The following is a 16549-nucleotide window of genomic DNA, read 5'->3' on the forward strand; positions in this document are numbered from 1 at the left end:
AATAAATAGGTTACTAATTTATTCTATGAATTAATATAGATTTCAAGTTTTCCTTAGCGTTATTTTTATAATTTCCCACTAAATCATTTGTAACTTTTTCAAAACTAAAGTAAAATATTTCAAAAAATGACATCGATGACCATGAGATTAGCTGAAAGTATAATATCAGAACTTAATGAAATTAGGGCAAATGTAGATGACGAATTTAATAAATTATATGTCATTGTTGAGTCGAAGCAGAGCTCCTTTGAATTTAATATATGGTCTACCTCAACTCTCAGCAAGGCTAGCCCATCGTTCCAATATTAATTTAGAATCAGTCGAAGAATAATATAAAATAAATCTATTTATCTCCCTCTTGGATACTTTCACTTACAAACCTGCAAATATATATATTACCGCAGAATCCTTCTGAATCTTTTAAAATCTTGATAGAGAAAAAAAAATATTTGGTAGTTTTTATTGCGAGGATGTTAAAGTATCTCATGATGCTTTATGAAAGGCTAATATCGTTGATAATGTTCCAAAAAAATGCTATAGATGTCACGTATAATTTCAAACATATTAAAGACTATTTTCCTAATATATATAAAAATTATTAAATATTTTGGTAACTCTCATTATTACTTATACCAATGAAAATATTTTCTAAAACAAACCTGAGAATTAGTGTTATTAGATAGCTCGATTTGAACTTTAAAGACGGTTAACTCAATATTTTTGCCAGAAAAATAATGCATAAACCTCGAGATTTCGCTAATAGATGTCCAAACCTCTAAATTCCCAACATTTAATTCTTTAAAATATAATTAAAATTTATATATCACATTAAATGCTTAAAAAATTTTATATTTTTCATAAAGTTCTATTTCGAGACATTTATTTTATAGTGATTCATAAGCCGATTATATACATTTAATATTTTATCATTTTGAATTTGGTGCTAATATATTTCAGAAAATTAAGATATTCTTAAAAAACTCCTAAGAATAATTTTAGAAAAATTGAAATAATAAAATAGAGCATTTTTAAGTTAATTAATGTTTTAACCCAGATCCCAATATTCCAAAAATAATGGACCATTTTTGGGATTGGGTATCTTTTTCATTTGAATAAAATAGAAGTCTAAGACATATTTAGAGGATTTTGAATAAAAAAAATTTTGGTTTAAGCATTGCGATATTTATAAAAAAAAGAGACTATTTTTTAAAAAAATGGACAAAAGAGGTAAAGGGGATGACGTTTGAGATCAGGAAATATAGTAGATGTAGTAGAAATAGGAATTGAGGTCTACGCCCAAGATAAAATTTTATCAGCAAAAAGAAAAAAATATCAAATGCGTTAAAATTTGAATTTTCATTTTACTATACCATGCGAACGTTCAGTCAGATACCCTAAAGATTTTAATCGAGATCTATCCTATTCCATTATTTCGCTTATTTTATGATATTCTTATGTTTCAACCTTTTGATATGTAAAACAGAATTAGATGCTCAACAGAATAATAGTGATTGATCTCGAGAAGATATCGTTTCAATTTTATACACAAATATTTATCTAGAAATAACTACTTTTCAGAAATCGAGCGGTTTTTACATTTCACACAACACAACTAATGATATGAATAATAGATTAGCCATGGTTGGTAAAACCTTATTTTAAGTTTATTATTTTTTTAAAAAATTATTTGATATGTGATAATTCTTGTAAATCTTTAAAAATTTATGAATTTGTTTTAAGATTTTTAGTTTTTTTTAATATCTTGGGATCTAAATATTTCTTATTGCTGTGAAAAATATGCAGGAAATTCCAAGTCGAGCCTACACCGAATCGTTAAACCTAAACTATTCGATATTATTTACAGAACTTGTACCCGAACTTGAAACGTCAAAAGGTTTGTCACCTAACTTAAACCACACTTTTAAAGGTGTATGATCTAGTTTATATTTTTTGATACTATAACTCATTTAAAAATTATTATCGCTCAAAATTGATTGATATGTTTATCAGTATTCTTGGATATTTTTGTATATTGATAATTTATAGTAGCAGGTACCCAAACGTACAGAAGATTTCTCAACAATAGAATTTATACTTTCTCTTTAAGATAAGATATAATTTGACAGAAGAGAATCTTAAAAATATTTCAATCGTATATATATTATTTTTTAGGGAATAGTGATAAAATTTTAAAAAAATATATAAGTTTTAATGCGAAAAAGTTCAAACCCGGGTTTAAAGATTCAAACCGAACGCATATTATTATTTTTAAGAACCGAAATTGAAGCAAAAACCAATATTTTTATCCACATGTAAACCTTAAAAAATTGTGAATATTAATTTTATTTTATCATAAATTTGTTGAGAATTTAAAAATGCTTTAAAAAATATTTTGATAATAATGAAAGGGGAAAAAATGGTTAGATTTAATTATTAGAAGATGAAGAATCCTTTTTACAAAGCCGTTATTTTGCAATACAGAGACGCACTAAAAATATTTAATATGTAATATATTTAATATGATAGAAGAACCGACTAAAAAATCTTTCATTTGATACTATCCAAATTAAATGTAAAAATTGTCACAAATAAAAATAATATGTTACAGTTTGTAAAAAAAACTATAATCTTTGTATATAATATATTTTATATATGAATTTTAAATTTGATTTAATTTATCAATAAGAAGTAAAGAACAAATAAAAATAAAATTATTTCCTAATTTCTTATTTATTTTTTCCAATTTTTTTATATGCTTTTAGTTGAAATTTTTAATTGAAATATATATTCAAAGTATGCCTATTCAAAAACGAAAATGAATCGAATGCGGAATTATTCGTATTTTGAACGAATCGAGCATTTAATATTAGTAATCATACTAATAATAATATATATAATTATTATTCAATTAATATAATTACGAATATTAAATTCTTCAGTTCGTTCAAAAGAATCAGATATGAATAATTTATTTTTCAATTCGTTTTCGGATTGGCTTAATTTAATATAAAAGACCAAGAATAATGTTGACCCGAGGCAGATATTTCCTTATCAAATGATTTTTTGAAATTTAAACCATAAATATAGTTTAATAAGATGCTTCAATGGTTCTAAAAATGTTTCGCAAAATATGCTCACGTAAAGTTTTAAATGCAAATTTGAATTTTAACACCTCAAAAGTAGTTTTTTAATTTTTTACAATTTTATTTATAATTTTTTGATAAAAGGTACTCACAATAAATATCATTCAATAATGATAAAGTAATCTTAATTTTATATTTATGGTAATTTAGTATCTTAAAATTAAGTTTTAATTAAATGTGAATGCTTATGGCAGGTTATGTCGTGTTTTAGCCATTTTTAACCTGGAAAATTTTTATATTTTTTTAAACTATATTTATTAGAACACCTGAAGCCACTAGTGTCTAAGATTACGAATTATTATATGGGTTGACTAGTAAATTATATGGCAGTTTTAAGTGATAACAAGTCCTCGGGTGATATATAATATGGATGAAGGTATATAGTATTGTTAAATGCGATTTAAGCCGATTTTTAAAAACGGCTAACTCAATATTTTAGCCAAAAAATGATTACGGTAGCCTGATGATTTTTCTCATAGATGACACAAAGGTTTGAACATCTATTAGCAAAATCATGATGCCTGAACTATATTTTCCAGGACAAAATATTGAGTTAGCCGATTTTAAAAATCGGTTCAAATCGAGCGGTTTAACAACACTAAAGGTACAAATTTGGCAACATTAATATTTTAATTAAAAATGTAAAAAAAGAATGTTATAACGCGTACCGCGAAAGACTAAAAGATACCTCGAATGTTTTTCATAATTCTTAAATTTTTTTTTAATTGCAGGTCTCTGATAAAGATTGAGGTAATATAACGTTAAAAAATAGTATACTCGTTAGAGGCATATAAATTAAAAAAATTTCTGCCCTAACCCGAATCGAAATTCTATTAATTTTTAATGCCTATCCCAGCCCATTATTTTTATCTATTTTCCCGATCCCTAGCCGAATTTTTAATTTTAACGCCCGGGCTCTAAATATCTAATAAAATAATATAAAATAAAAGCATTTTTATGAAATTAAATGAATTAAAAATCTCTAAGATGTCCTTATTATATAGGAAATCTTAATTTTCATTTTATTACTATAAAACAAGAGAAAACATTATTTCCTATGTTATACTTCAAGCCCGAGCTGGCCTGGCTAGATTTATTTATAAAAATTTTAGCCCGCCACGCTCGATATATTTTAAATTGTCTAGGCCCGAGCCTAGGCTCTAATACTCATTACAAAAAATTAGTTCAACTATCGATTCTCAAGAACTTATGTGTAATACTAATTTAGTCGATGTTTTGCTCATAGAATTTATAACGTATCTTTTATCTCAATATCTAATTATAAATAAAGAAATTATTTTACTAATATGGAAACCCGGGCAATTTACTTAAAAGAGTTTTAAAATATCTGATTATATATTTCTTAATATTAATTTTTTCAGAAATAATCTATCTATATCTATAGCTCTAAAATAATCCAGACGATTAAAATGGCAATATTTGGTGCTTAATTAGTTAGTAATTGAATCCATATGAAATCAATTTTAAAGAAAAATGAGTTATAATAATAAAATTTTTAAATTAGGCAAGCTTAATACAAGTCATAGACGAGAAAAAAGTAAATTTAATAATAAAGTTCTATTGTAGTAAATATTTTAAGTGTTGCTGAGAGTAAAAAAATCAACTTAAAGTAATTTGATAGCACAATTAGGATCTGAATTGTTAAGAGGGCATCATCTGTGTTAATTAAACTTTTTACTAAAACTAAAACTGCTTCGATGGTAACAAATAAAATTATCAAATTTCATAAATTAAAAAAAATAGGAATATATAACTTTTATAAGAAAAAGATATCGATTTGAAAAAGAGAGATTCTAAAAATATAAATAAAAAATTTTTTTTTAACCTTATAATTTAAAGTTTATTTTTCTTCGAAAAAAAATCAATTTAATTTGTCTCTTAAGTTAATGTTTCAAATTCGGACAAATCTCGGGTTGAGTATTCTCAATTTCCTTGGTTATCTTAATTTTAAAGTTAAAAAAAGATAGAAGTAATAAATATAGCAAAATCTTCAAAAAGACATAAGAAGATCTATAAAATGATCTATTACCCAAAACCAAAAATAACGCCGGTTTTAAATTTTGTCTCTTTTACCAATCTTTGCAAGAAAAATTGTGTATGTAGTTATATTTTGACCCAAATAATTTCATAAAGGGTAGTCTCAAGATTTCAATGATGATTTAATAATTTATTTTGGTTTAATAATTTCGTAATTATGACAATTCATAGAAAATTTTTTTAATTTAAAAATAAAGCTGTTTTTGAATCTCGTATTTTAGTCACTGTTTCAAATGGTCATAACTAATGTTAATGAAGTTAGGATCGTCTGCTTTCGAACAACTGCAAAAACAAGGTTAATTTTAGTTTTCCACATTTCTTTTTGATTTTAAATTAATTTTAAATACGATGGAATTCCAATTAACCAATTACCCAAGAAAAAATTCTTGATTTACATGAAGAAGGAATGAATAATTCAGGCATAGCCGAAACTTTATCTAAGCAGTGAAACAATAAGAGACAATATTAGTAAATTAACTGAGGGCGTCCAAAGGTGACAACATTAAGGGATAAACACAGTTTGCAACGAAATACTAGAGAATCGCGGATCGAATCTTGTTCATTTAACTCAAAAATTGAGAGAAACTACAAAAAAGACTTTGTCTATCTCTACCTGCAACAGAATGATTTATTCGTTAAGCTATAAATTTTATGAAGGGATATTAATTTTTATACCGTAACTGTATACCTTTTAGTTTAATGATAGGCTAAAAAAATCTCTATTAATTGCTAACCAAAAGAAGAAACGATATTATTTCGCAAAGAAATATAAAGATTGAACCTTTAAAGAATGGTCAAAAATTGTTTTAGACCATGGATTTAAGTTTATATTGGAATTTGAAAGTTTTCACAATAAAGTGGTCACTAGGTAAATGAAGCATTCCATCCTGATAAATTAAAACTATTCGTGAGCATTAAGGGTATTAGAAATATCAAAATTTAAATTTGTGATAGGAATCATATTGGGTAAAATTAAAAATAGAGATTCATCAAAATTTTTGAATTTTAAATATGGGCTTGACATTGGCCTCAAAATTTTGTCTTGCAGACACAGTTAGGCCTGATCAAAAAACCACGTCCCATGCAACTTTCCCAAAATTTTGCCATTTATTTCTATTGTAATTTAATAATAATGTCAAATCAAATTGAATAAAATTTAAAATTGAGATTCTTGGAAATTTTTTAATTTTAAATATGGGGTAGACATTGGCCTGAAAATTTTTTTTGCAGACATAGCCAGGCCTGATCAAAAAACGAAGTCCCATGCAACTTTCATAAAATTTTGTCATTTATTTTTATTGTAATTTAATAACAATGTCTTAAATTTAATTTTATATTCCATTTATTTCTATTGTAATTTAATAACAATATCTTAAATTTAATTTTATATTTATAATAAAATTTAAATTTGTGATTGAAATCATATTGGGTAAAATTTAAAATAGATATGTTTGAAAATATTTTAATTTTAAATATGGACCAGACATTGGCCTGAAATTTTTTTCTCAACCTTACCGACCCATAATAATTTTTTAATTTTTTCCAAAGCCTGGAAGGTAAATCTCTGAAAACCATATGGGAAAATTTTCTCAAGCCCGTCAAAGATCATAATAATTTTGTTTGTTGAGAACTGAAATAAAATATATAAAAGTCATAATTCATTTAAAAATAAAATCAGAATATGAAAGTTGCATGGGTTTTTTAATCAGGCCTGGCGATTTCTGCAAAAACAAATTTTGAGGCCAATGTCAAGCCCATATTTAAAATTAAAAAATTTTCAAGCATTTCTATTTTATATTTTACCCAATATGATTTCTATCACAAATCTAAATTTTATTCTAAATATAAAATTAAATTTAAGACATTTTTATTAAATTACAATAAAAATAAATGGCAAAATTTTATGACAGTTGAATGGGACTTGGTTTTTTGATCAGGCCTGGCTATGTCTGTAAAAAAAAATTTTCAGGCCAATGTATAACCCATATTTAAAATTCAAAAATCTTAAGGCATCTCTATTTTAAATTTTATCCAATATGATTTCCATCACAAATTCAAATTTTGATATTTCTAATACATGCTCACGGTATACATTGCAACAATTTTACCTCATTTTCTCCTAAATTTTAATATTTATATTAATATTAATAAAGTATATTTAGTACAATACACACAAACTAAATAATTACCCTTCAACCCCGTCAGCTAGTATGGTAATAAACGGCAAAATTTTAAAAATATCAGCTATTAATTAATCTATATATATATTCACCGTAATCAAGAAATGAACGTTTTCGTATAATCTTAATGTTAATTTTTATTTTTCCAATCATCTTAATGTTAATTTTTATTTTTCCAATCATCTTAATGTTAATTTATATTTTTTCTATCAACTTTCCTATCTTCTTATGGTTAAATAAATCGATGGAGACTATATCTCTAATGTTAAATTTTAAGAAAATTTTTTGTAAATCACGGGAATCGAACCCATGACATAACGTTTAGGCAAACGTTGTCCCCACTCAGCCACCTTCTATATTAAATTTTGTAATATAATCTATATATATAATCACCGTAATCAAGAAATGAACGTTTTCGCATAATGTTAAATTTTAAGAAAATTTTTTGTACATCACGGGACCCATGACTTAACGTTTTAAAGGCAAACGTTCTTCCCACTCAGCCATCTTCTATATTAAATTTTGTAAAATAATCTTTCTTGTATATGTTATTAATTTGCTATTAACATATTTTTCGATTAATTTATATAATTTAGATCTTATTGTGTTTAAAAAGAATACTAACCTCACTTCAAATTATGATAAGAATGAATATTATTAAATTTAAAATAGCAGCCAATTGAAAATTAAGCGTAAGTATTTATATTCAATCAAATTAAAATTTATTAATTTTTATATTACAATTTAGATTTAACAAATAAATTCAAATTATTTACCACCCCAAAATATGGTAGTAAATTTTTTTTTATCTCAAATGGGAGCTCTGAAAAAGTATAAAATACCTATTTATCAATATCTTCTCATGCCAGAAAATTAACCTCCCTCACTATTCCTAAATACTTAATATAATTTAGATTTAACAAATAAATTAAAATTATATTTAGCCAATACATTTATCTCATATTACCACCCCAAAATATGCCAGTATAAAAATTTTATCTCAACAACAATATTTGAACTCTGGAAATGACATACAATACCAATTTATCAATATCCACACTACATTTTTTATTACAATTTCATATATATTACGCTAAATTTAATAAAATGAATAAAATAATCACTAAAATTTGTCATTTATTTTATATAAAAAAATGTATTTAAAAAAAATTCATATAATTATTCAAGATTTTATTATTCTCGTCATTCTTGATGGGTCATCAACTAGTATATATAAATTTAATATTTTAAATTTAATTATGTTCAGTTGGTGCATGCTTAAGACATACGCCTTTGAAACGGGAGGTTTGTGGATCGAATCTCGCAGAGAGCAAAAAAATAACATTACACTATATAATCTCCTTAAATTTTAAATAAATTAGGAAGATACGAAAACGATCATGTTTTGATTATGGAGATCATATATATAAATATACAAATATGCCTTTTCTCGTAAATATCGTCTTAAGCTAATAAAAAAATCTCCCTCACACCCCCTCCCCTCCCATTCCTTCCCAATAAACAATATATCACTATAAAGGAAAGAAAAATTAGTAAAAGTTAATAACTTTTTAAAATAACGACTAGAGTTCAAAATTTTTAGAAAAAAAAACATTTTTATAAAAGTGAAAACCGGAAATTATTTTTATAAACCAAGGCCTGCAATAAGTAAATCTAAAGATCTTCAATAAAACTTATGGGGGAAAAACCTACCTAATAGTGCCCCCCCCCCCAGCAAAATCCTGGACCCGCCTATGATTTAATATTATAATTACGATAATAAAATATTCCTTCATTAGGTGCTTTTAAATATTAGTGTATCTATTCTATGTAAATTTTTAAAAAATTCTGAACTTTTCTCCCTGAACCACCTAAACCGAAGTTGGTTCAGATATCTTCAACTGAACCCGAACCCGAGCCCCTGTTTTAGAAGGAGGGTTCACAGCCATGTTTTTTATACATATTATTGCAATTGTGTCATTAGGTTTGTTGGTTTTATAAATTTCTTTATATTTACCAAAAAATTTTAAAAAAAGGAAGAACTTATCCTAACTTTATCGAACCTAAACCTTTAGATGGTTAGAAAAAATAATTTCTAGTTAAAAAGTAGTTCGATATCGATATTATTCACTCAAAATTGAATGGGCTAGATAAAGAGGACCAAAATCTCAATAACTAAATAAATTACTATAACTGTTAATTAATGCGCATAGGGGCGGACTGGTTATAAGACCAGGTGGGCATTTTGCCCACGAGGCCTCGAGAAAATGTGGATTTTTGAGGCCGATCAGAGGAAAATATCAAAATAGAAGCCGATTAGAAAAAAAATATTATTATGTTCACATTATTTTCTCTTATCATTTATTTATTTTTAATGATATCTCTATGATTTGAATATCATATTCCTTGAGAATTGTAATGTCGTTTACTATATTTTATTGCATAATATATCAATAACGTCGCTTGAAACAGCTTGTCGGAACGGCTTTCTGCGAGTTGAGAGCTTATCTTGAATGTGCAATATTTGCATCCTTGATGAAAATAGTAATGGTATTTCTGAAAAGGCCTGGAAAAACTGGCACAATTGTAATGTATATTGAGTGTTAAATTTCATAACGAATTATGTTCAAAAAATCCCCCCCCCCCATAAGAAAATCCTGGATACGCCACTGATGCCTAATATCTAATATAAAAAAATTCCCAGCAGGTTCATGCTCATAATCATGTTGAGAAAATTTCATCAAGCCCGCCAAAGACCATAATAATTTTGGTAGTTAAGAACTGAAATAAAATATGTAAAAGTCATAATTCATTTAAAAATACGCCTTGGTTTTTTGATCAGGTTTAGCTATGTCTGCAAAAAAAAATTATGTCTAACCCATATTTAAAATTCAAAAATCTTCAAGCATCTCTATTTTAAATTTTATCCAATCTGATTTCCATCACAAATTTAAATTTTGATATTTCTAATACTCTTAATGCTCACTGTATTGCAACAATTTTACCTCTTTTTCTGCTAAATTTTAATATTTTTATAAAATATATTAATAAAATTAATTTAGTACCATTCACACAAACTAAATAATTACCCTTCAACACCGTCAGCTAGTTATGGTAATAAACGGCAAAATTTTAAAAATATCAGCTATTAAAATATAATTATATTCAAGTTGGTGCATGCGTAAAGCATTTTGACGCCTTTGAACGGGAGGCTTGTAATTCGACTCTCGTAGATAGCAAAAAATTAACATTACATTATGTAGTCTCCTTAAATTTTAAATACATAAGGGAGATACGAAAACGATCGTGTTTTGATTATGAAGATTATATATATTAGATATAGGTAATGAATATGAATTTAGATGTGCATTTTTTAAAAATAAAATATATGATTATCCTATTCTTTTTTTTACTAAAAATGTAAATCGTTTGAACTTATTTTCAAAAAATAAGAAGTAATAAAAATCATGTTAATCAAAGAAGCCATTTAAGGAAACCCGGTCGAAGACCGGGCAAAAGCGCAACGAAGGCCCGCAAAATGGGGGTATGGGGGCGAAGTCTCGTATAAATGAGGCCGCTATAAAAAATGCCCACGAGGCCGTAGTATCGCCAGTCCGCCCCTGAATGCACATGTAATGTAGTGTTGTTAAAAAGCCCGATTTGGGTCCATTTTTCAAAACTTTAAGATTTTAGCTAAAATAATATAATGTAAGCATCGAGATTTGGCAAATGGACCAAGCATTTCTGCCAGCTATGAGTAAAATCTATAGGCTTACATAATGTTATTTTGGTTTTAATCATGCCGTCGACTCGAATCGGGCTTTTCAACAACAATACTGTAATGAATATATCTTTTTCACAGAGATTTTTTTTTTTATAAATTAGTTTATAATTACAAAATAAAAATCAATATATTTATTATTTGCATTTTCGTATTGATTTATATTCATAATTAAAAACGGTAATGATAGCTAAAAAAAATCAGGATCTAACAATCCATATTATAATACATGATGATACACTTTTTCATAGGAAGAATAGAAGCGAAAACAGGTTATTTTACACTATTCCAAAATTAAATTAAATCTTAGTATATTCTTATAATATAATCCCATAATAAAAAACATATAATAAAAATGGGAAGCTATTATTATAACAGATTTTAATTTAATAATTTTTTTTAAATATCAGTTAGATAAATTGATTGATAAAATTAATTAATATACAAATATATCAATTCACAATTTTTCTGATATCATAAAATATAAAAACATGAATAAAATGTTTTTATGGGTTTTAACCACTTCTCCATTAGTGGTTGTGAAAAAATAAATATAAATGGAATTAGAAAATATATCTTCAAATAAAAAATGTTTTTTTTTATCCTCTATGTATAATTCTATGCATTATATTTAAATATTTAGCAATTAGTGAAACTAGTTTATTATGTTTATTTAGCATTAGACATGTTCTTCTTTGTTCTGAAATGCAGCCAGCAGTTCAAAAATTTAGCACACTACTTTCTGAATAAACCGGTATGGAAAATAATTTTTTGTCTAATTTTCTTAAGTTTGGATTGTTATAATTTCTCTTCTCCACCATGCCAATCATGCGAATATATTTTTTATTCTAATAATAAGACAAATTTATAGTATATTTCTAATTATGTCTACTACCTTACTTTTTCTCCTCCAGTATGCTGGAATCAAACATAAATTTGGACAAAGAATCTGATTGCTTTGTCTATATTCAAATAGTGAAAGCCATTTAATGTCATTGTTTACTTATTTTTTTATAAAATAGGCGATATTTTTTTCAGGGATGTGAACCCTTCAAAAAAAGGGTTCGGAGATAAAAAAATAAAAAAGTTTTCCAAGGTTCGGGTTAAGGTAAGGGTTTGAAGAGCATAAAAAATTTAAAAATTAATTTTAAATATTCAATCTAACAATCGTTACAGAGATTTCTACACAAATCTGACAATATCTATTACAAGCAAGAACTGGCACGTTTTACGCTTGACTTAAATTAAGTTTGAAAAATATCTATATATTAATTGTTCATATTTTAGTTAAAATTAAATTAATTAGAAAAATTGGAATTTATTTTACTTCCCTGATTGCATGTTTTTGTCATAATCATAAAATTTATAAAAACAGATAAGCAAGGTATTTTTATTATATTATTATTTATATATAAATAAAATTTTACCTAGAGAAGAAAATGCTAAGAAAAAATCTCATTTTTTATTTTTCATGAATTTTTTTTATATTTATTATCAATAAATTTTTAATTTACTTTGATACCTTAAACTCTTAACTTTTAATAATGGTCGGGGTTGGTTTGAGTTCACATACCTGTATTTTTAGCTTAAAATTCTTTAATCTTATTTTATAAAATATGGTCTCACTATATAATTTCTTTAGATAATATAAAATCAGATCAAAGAATTTATTTTTCTATAATAAATAAAGCATAGAAAACTATTTTACGTTTTTTAACATTACAAAATGACGTACCAATTTTTTTTTTCTTTTTTTTTTTTAATACAAATGTCATTTATTTTTAAATTAAAGATGTATATAGAAATAAAATTAATATTAAAATTAACATATCAAATATAAAATAAAATAAAACAATATTATATAAAAAATTGAAATAAAGGGCAAAAGAACATATAAATTTGGAAGCACGAATAAAATGATATTGGTTTTATAAAGTATAATAAAGTAACAATTACTTCTTCATCCGGCTGAATAATTTACATTTGCAGGCCTTTAGTCCGCATAAGAGATTATTCCCCTTGAAAAATTTCCCCTGCAATTTGAAAATTTTCACCAGTCAACTCTGATCACGATCATGAATGACAATACGATTATTGATTCATATTCTAAATTTGATGATAATAAACTAGTATTATTATTTTTGAGAGTTTTCATAGAAGTGATTTTGGCCTATGGACGGAATATGCAAACTTTCATAATCTTCCTTTACAGCCCAATATTTATACTTTTAAAAAAATTATAATTCACGGATTCCACCTAAAAGAAATTGAATATTGTTAAATTGTAATATAGAGTAAAATTTTACAAATAGGCTCAAGGCAGGACTGAACCGAAGAATAAATAAAGAAATTTCGAAACAGACCGGGCTCCAACCTATAAAATAATAATAAATTCGATTGGGCCAAAAAATAAGTAAATCAAAATTATCTAGAATTAATATCATTTTGAATTTAAAAATCTGTCCTTAGTACATTGACGTTACAATGATGCAGCAGGTCTCCATGCAAACCATTCCTACGAATAAAAATATATTCTAATATTCGGCAGCTATTACTATTTTTTTAAGTCCCCATACATGTTCAGGCAGGAGCGGACTGGATTTGCGGCGGCCTCGTGGGCAAATGTTTTCTAGCGGCCTCATTTTTATGGGGGTGAAGCCATTTGAGGACCTTCGGGGACCCCCTTAATGAGTTTTTCATATTATACATGCTTTTATTAGTTCCTATAATTAGTCTTTGTCTGATGAATGCTTTAAATTGATAATCTTTGATTTTTTTAAAAAGTTTTCGTTCCTTTATTATACTATACTATTTTTTATTTTAGACTTTATAGAAAAATGAATCAATAACAAAGAACTTTTTAACTTGTTATATATTCTAAATAACCATGCCCAATTTTGGTTGTGTGCATATCATAGCATCAAAGAATCTCATAGATACATATTAATTGATTCCTTGGTTGGAGTTACTATTATTTTGTAATATTTCAAGGTTTATTAGACTACTCACTATTACAAATTATATCATCAATATTTTTAAAATTATTTATAATTTGGTAGGACGAAATGCTTTAAAAATATAGAGATTAATTGGATCTTCAACCGTTCATCATTGCGTTCATTGCTATACATCCTCCTTGTTTATTCAAGTTCTTAGAGTTTCATTTTGTATCCAGATGTTATCTGGCAGCTTTAAATCAGGAATATTTTTAGAAAAATTTGTAATACCCTTATTTCGAATGGAAGTGAAGATTATAATAGATACTGAAGACTTGGCATCTTCTATTTTTCGAAGCTGATAAATCTTCAAATTTTTGGTTTCAAAATATAATAAGAGCCGTCCTATTATTTCAAAAAAATCAAAGCGGATATAACATTTTAAATTTGTTTAGATTCTTATTTTTGAAACTAATAATTTTCTACCTTTTGTAATTGCAAAAAAAATGAATAGATAAGAAAACTCTTAATGGATTGGAGAAAGAAGGATATTTTATTCTAAATAGGAATATAGCCATTATTAGAGAACTTCTTTCCTTGGATTTTGATTTATCGAGAAATTTTAGCTTTCCTTTTGTACTTATACTCCTACAAATAGCCTTTTCTAAATGTCTAGTATTTTATGATTAGATATAATTTGTATCATCTAAGGAAATACACATGATTTAAATTTTCAATTTCAAAATTGATAAGTGTTTTATTGTGATCTGATCCTCTATAGGATTTGTTTGCTTAACGACTATACTTGTTACATGGATTTTAATTGTATTTATTATTTTAAAGCTAATTAAATTCTATTTAATTAATAAATTACAAAATAATGTATAAAAAATATAAATCAATTAAAACTTGATTTTCATTTTAGACACGCATTTTTTTTGAAAAAAATAACGTAAAATATAAGTATATATAAACGATAATCCTCAAAAAATATATTAATAATATTTAAAATGCTAAAAAGGAAATTGATAACCTTTAATGAATATGATGAGGGAAAAGTTATAACTTATATGATAAACTTTCTTTCTTTTTTAAATTCACGCGAATATGATTCGTTTATAAACAAAAAATCGCATTATGTTACCTTGAAAGAACTCCACTACATTCCATTCTTTTATAATGCATATAGAAAATTTAGCGTGATTTTTGATTAATCCATAAAAAAAGCTAGCATTGTAGGAATCTCAAATAAATTTTCAAGAAAAAAATATTATTATTTATCTTAATTTAAGTTTTCAAAAAATTTTATTTTTTGATATTGAAGGAAATTTTTTGAAAAGTTTGAGTATCAATAAAAATTATTTTATTAAATGGATTATACTTAAAGTAGAAAATCTATCTAGTGTGTTTAGTCAAAATAATAATTTGAAAAAAAAATTATTATTGGAATAATTCGATAAAATATAATATTACAAAACATAAGCTTCGGGGAGGGGGAGGGGGAGGAAGAGGGGGCGGGTAGAATTAATTAATAAAAATATTTAATATCAGTAATTAAGGTTTTGTCAGTAAACAAAAATTATTTTGTTATTATGCATTATCTTTCTTATTAAAATAGATATAATAATAAATATAAATCCTGTCTAATTTGAACCCTTGAAGGATGTCCGATTGGGGCACATTTTTTATCCAATCTATAATTTAATTAACATTTCTTGCTATAAACATTGAGCATTTCGTCTTATTTTCTATATATATATTATATGTTTGATTCTAAAAATCTTAAAGTCTAGTTAACTAAAAAAAATAAAATAATTTACTATCTTCTTAGAGATAGTCAAAAAGATAAGAATGTTGTAATGATTACATTCATTACATAATTATATAAATTATCTTATAAAAATGAAGAATTTTTTGTAATGGATTTTCTTAAAAATGTACAAACATTATACTACGTGAGATATCAAAAAAATTAAATTATTATTGACCAATTATTATAATTGGATTATCTATATATATTTATAGTCATCGTCGTTTTAAAAAAGTAAAGACATTAAGTTGGTTTTGTTAGTATATTCATTATAATATATAGAAGAGGTTAATATTGTATATATAATACTTATTACTTGTTAGAAAAGTAACTAGTAGCTGGTCGCAGTTATATTTTAGAAGTAACTAGTTACATTGCAATTTATTTTATAAATTATCTATATAACTCATCATTTTTATTATGAAATAATTTTTACGATTTAAAAAATTAACGAATATGCAATTTAAGGCTATGTCTTCACCGCGCATTTTGTAAAACAATTCTATTTTTTATTAGTGCGCGTAAAAAATAGCTAATATTTCTATGGTACTCACGTCTGTTTATATTGTTTATAGTTGCAAAAATAAATGTACGATTTTGCATATTTTTAATTGGTAGCGATAACATAGGTTAAGAAAGAA

The 16549-nt window shown here is 25.4% G+C and overlaps 1 protein-coding gene across 1 annotated transcript in view; it reads right to left on the reverse strand.

The window, feature by feature from the left end:
* Nucleotides 1-13259, reverse strand: part of LOC135922372 (neuropeptide receptor npr-1-like) — a 41786-nt gene extending 28527 nt beyond the window's left edge. Inside the window, exon 1 of the mRNA XM_065456756.1 lies at nucleotides 13119-13259. The gene's annotated coding sequence lies outside the window, so the exon portion shown is untranslated. The remainder of the gene's footprint in view (nucleotides 1-13118) is intronic.
* Between the last annotated feature and the right edge of the window lie 3290 nt (nucleotides 13260-16549).

This window comes from Gordionus sp. m RMFG-2023, chromosome 1, assembly GCF_954871325.1.
Source record: "Gordionus sp. m RMFG-2023 chromosome 1, tfGorSpeb1-WG-v2, whole genome shotgun sequence".
NCBI classification, from domain to species: Eukaryota; Metazoa; Nematomorpha; class Gordioida; order Chordodea; family Parachordodidae; genus Gordionus; species Gordionus sp. m RMFG-2023.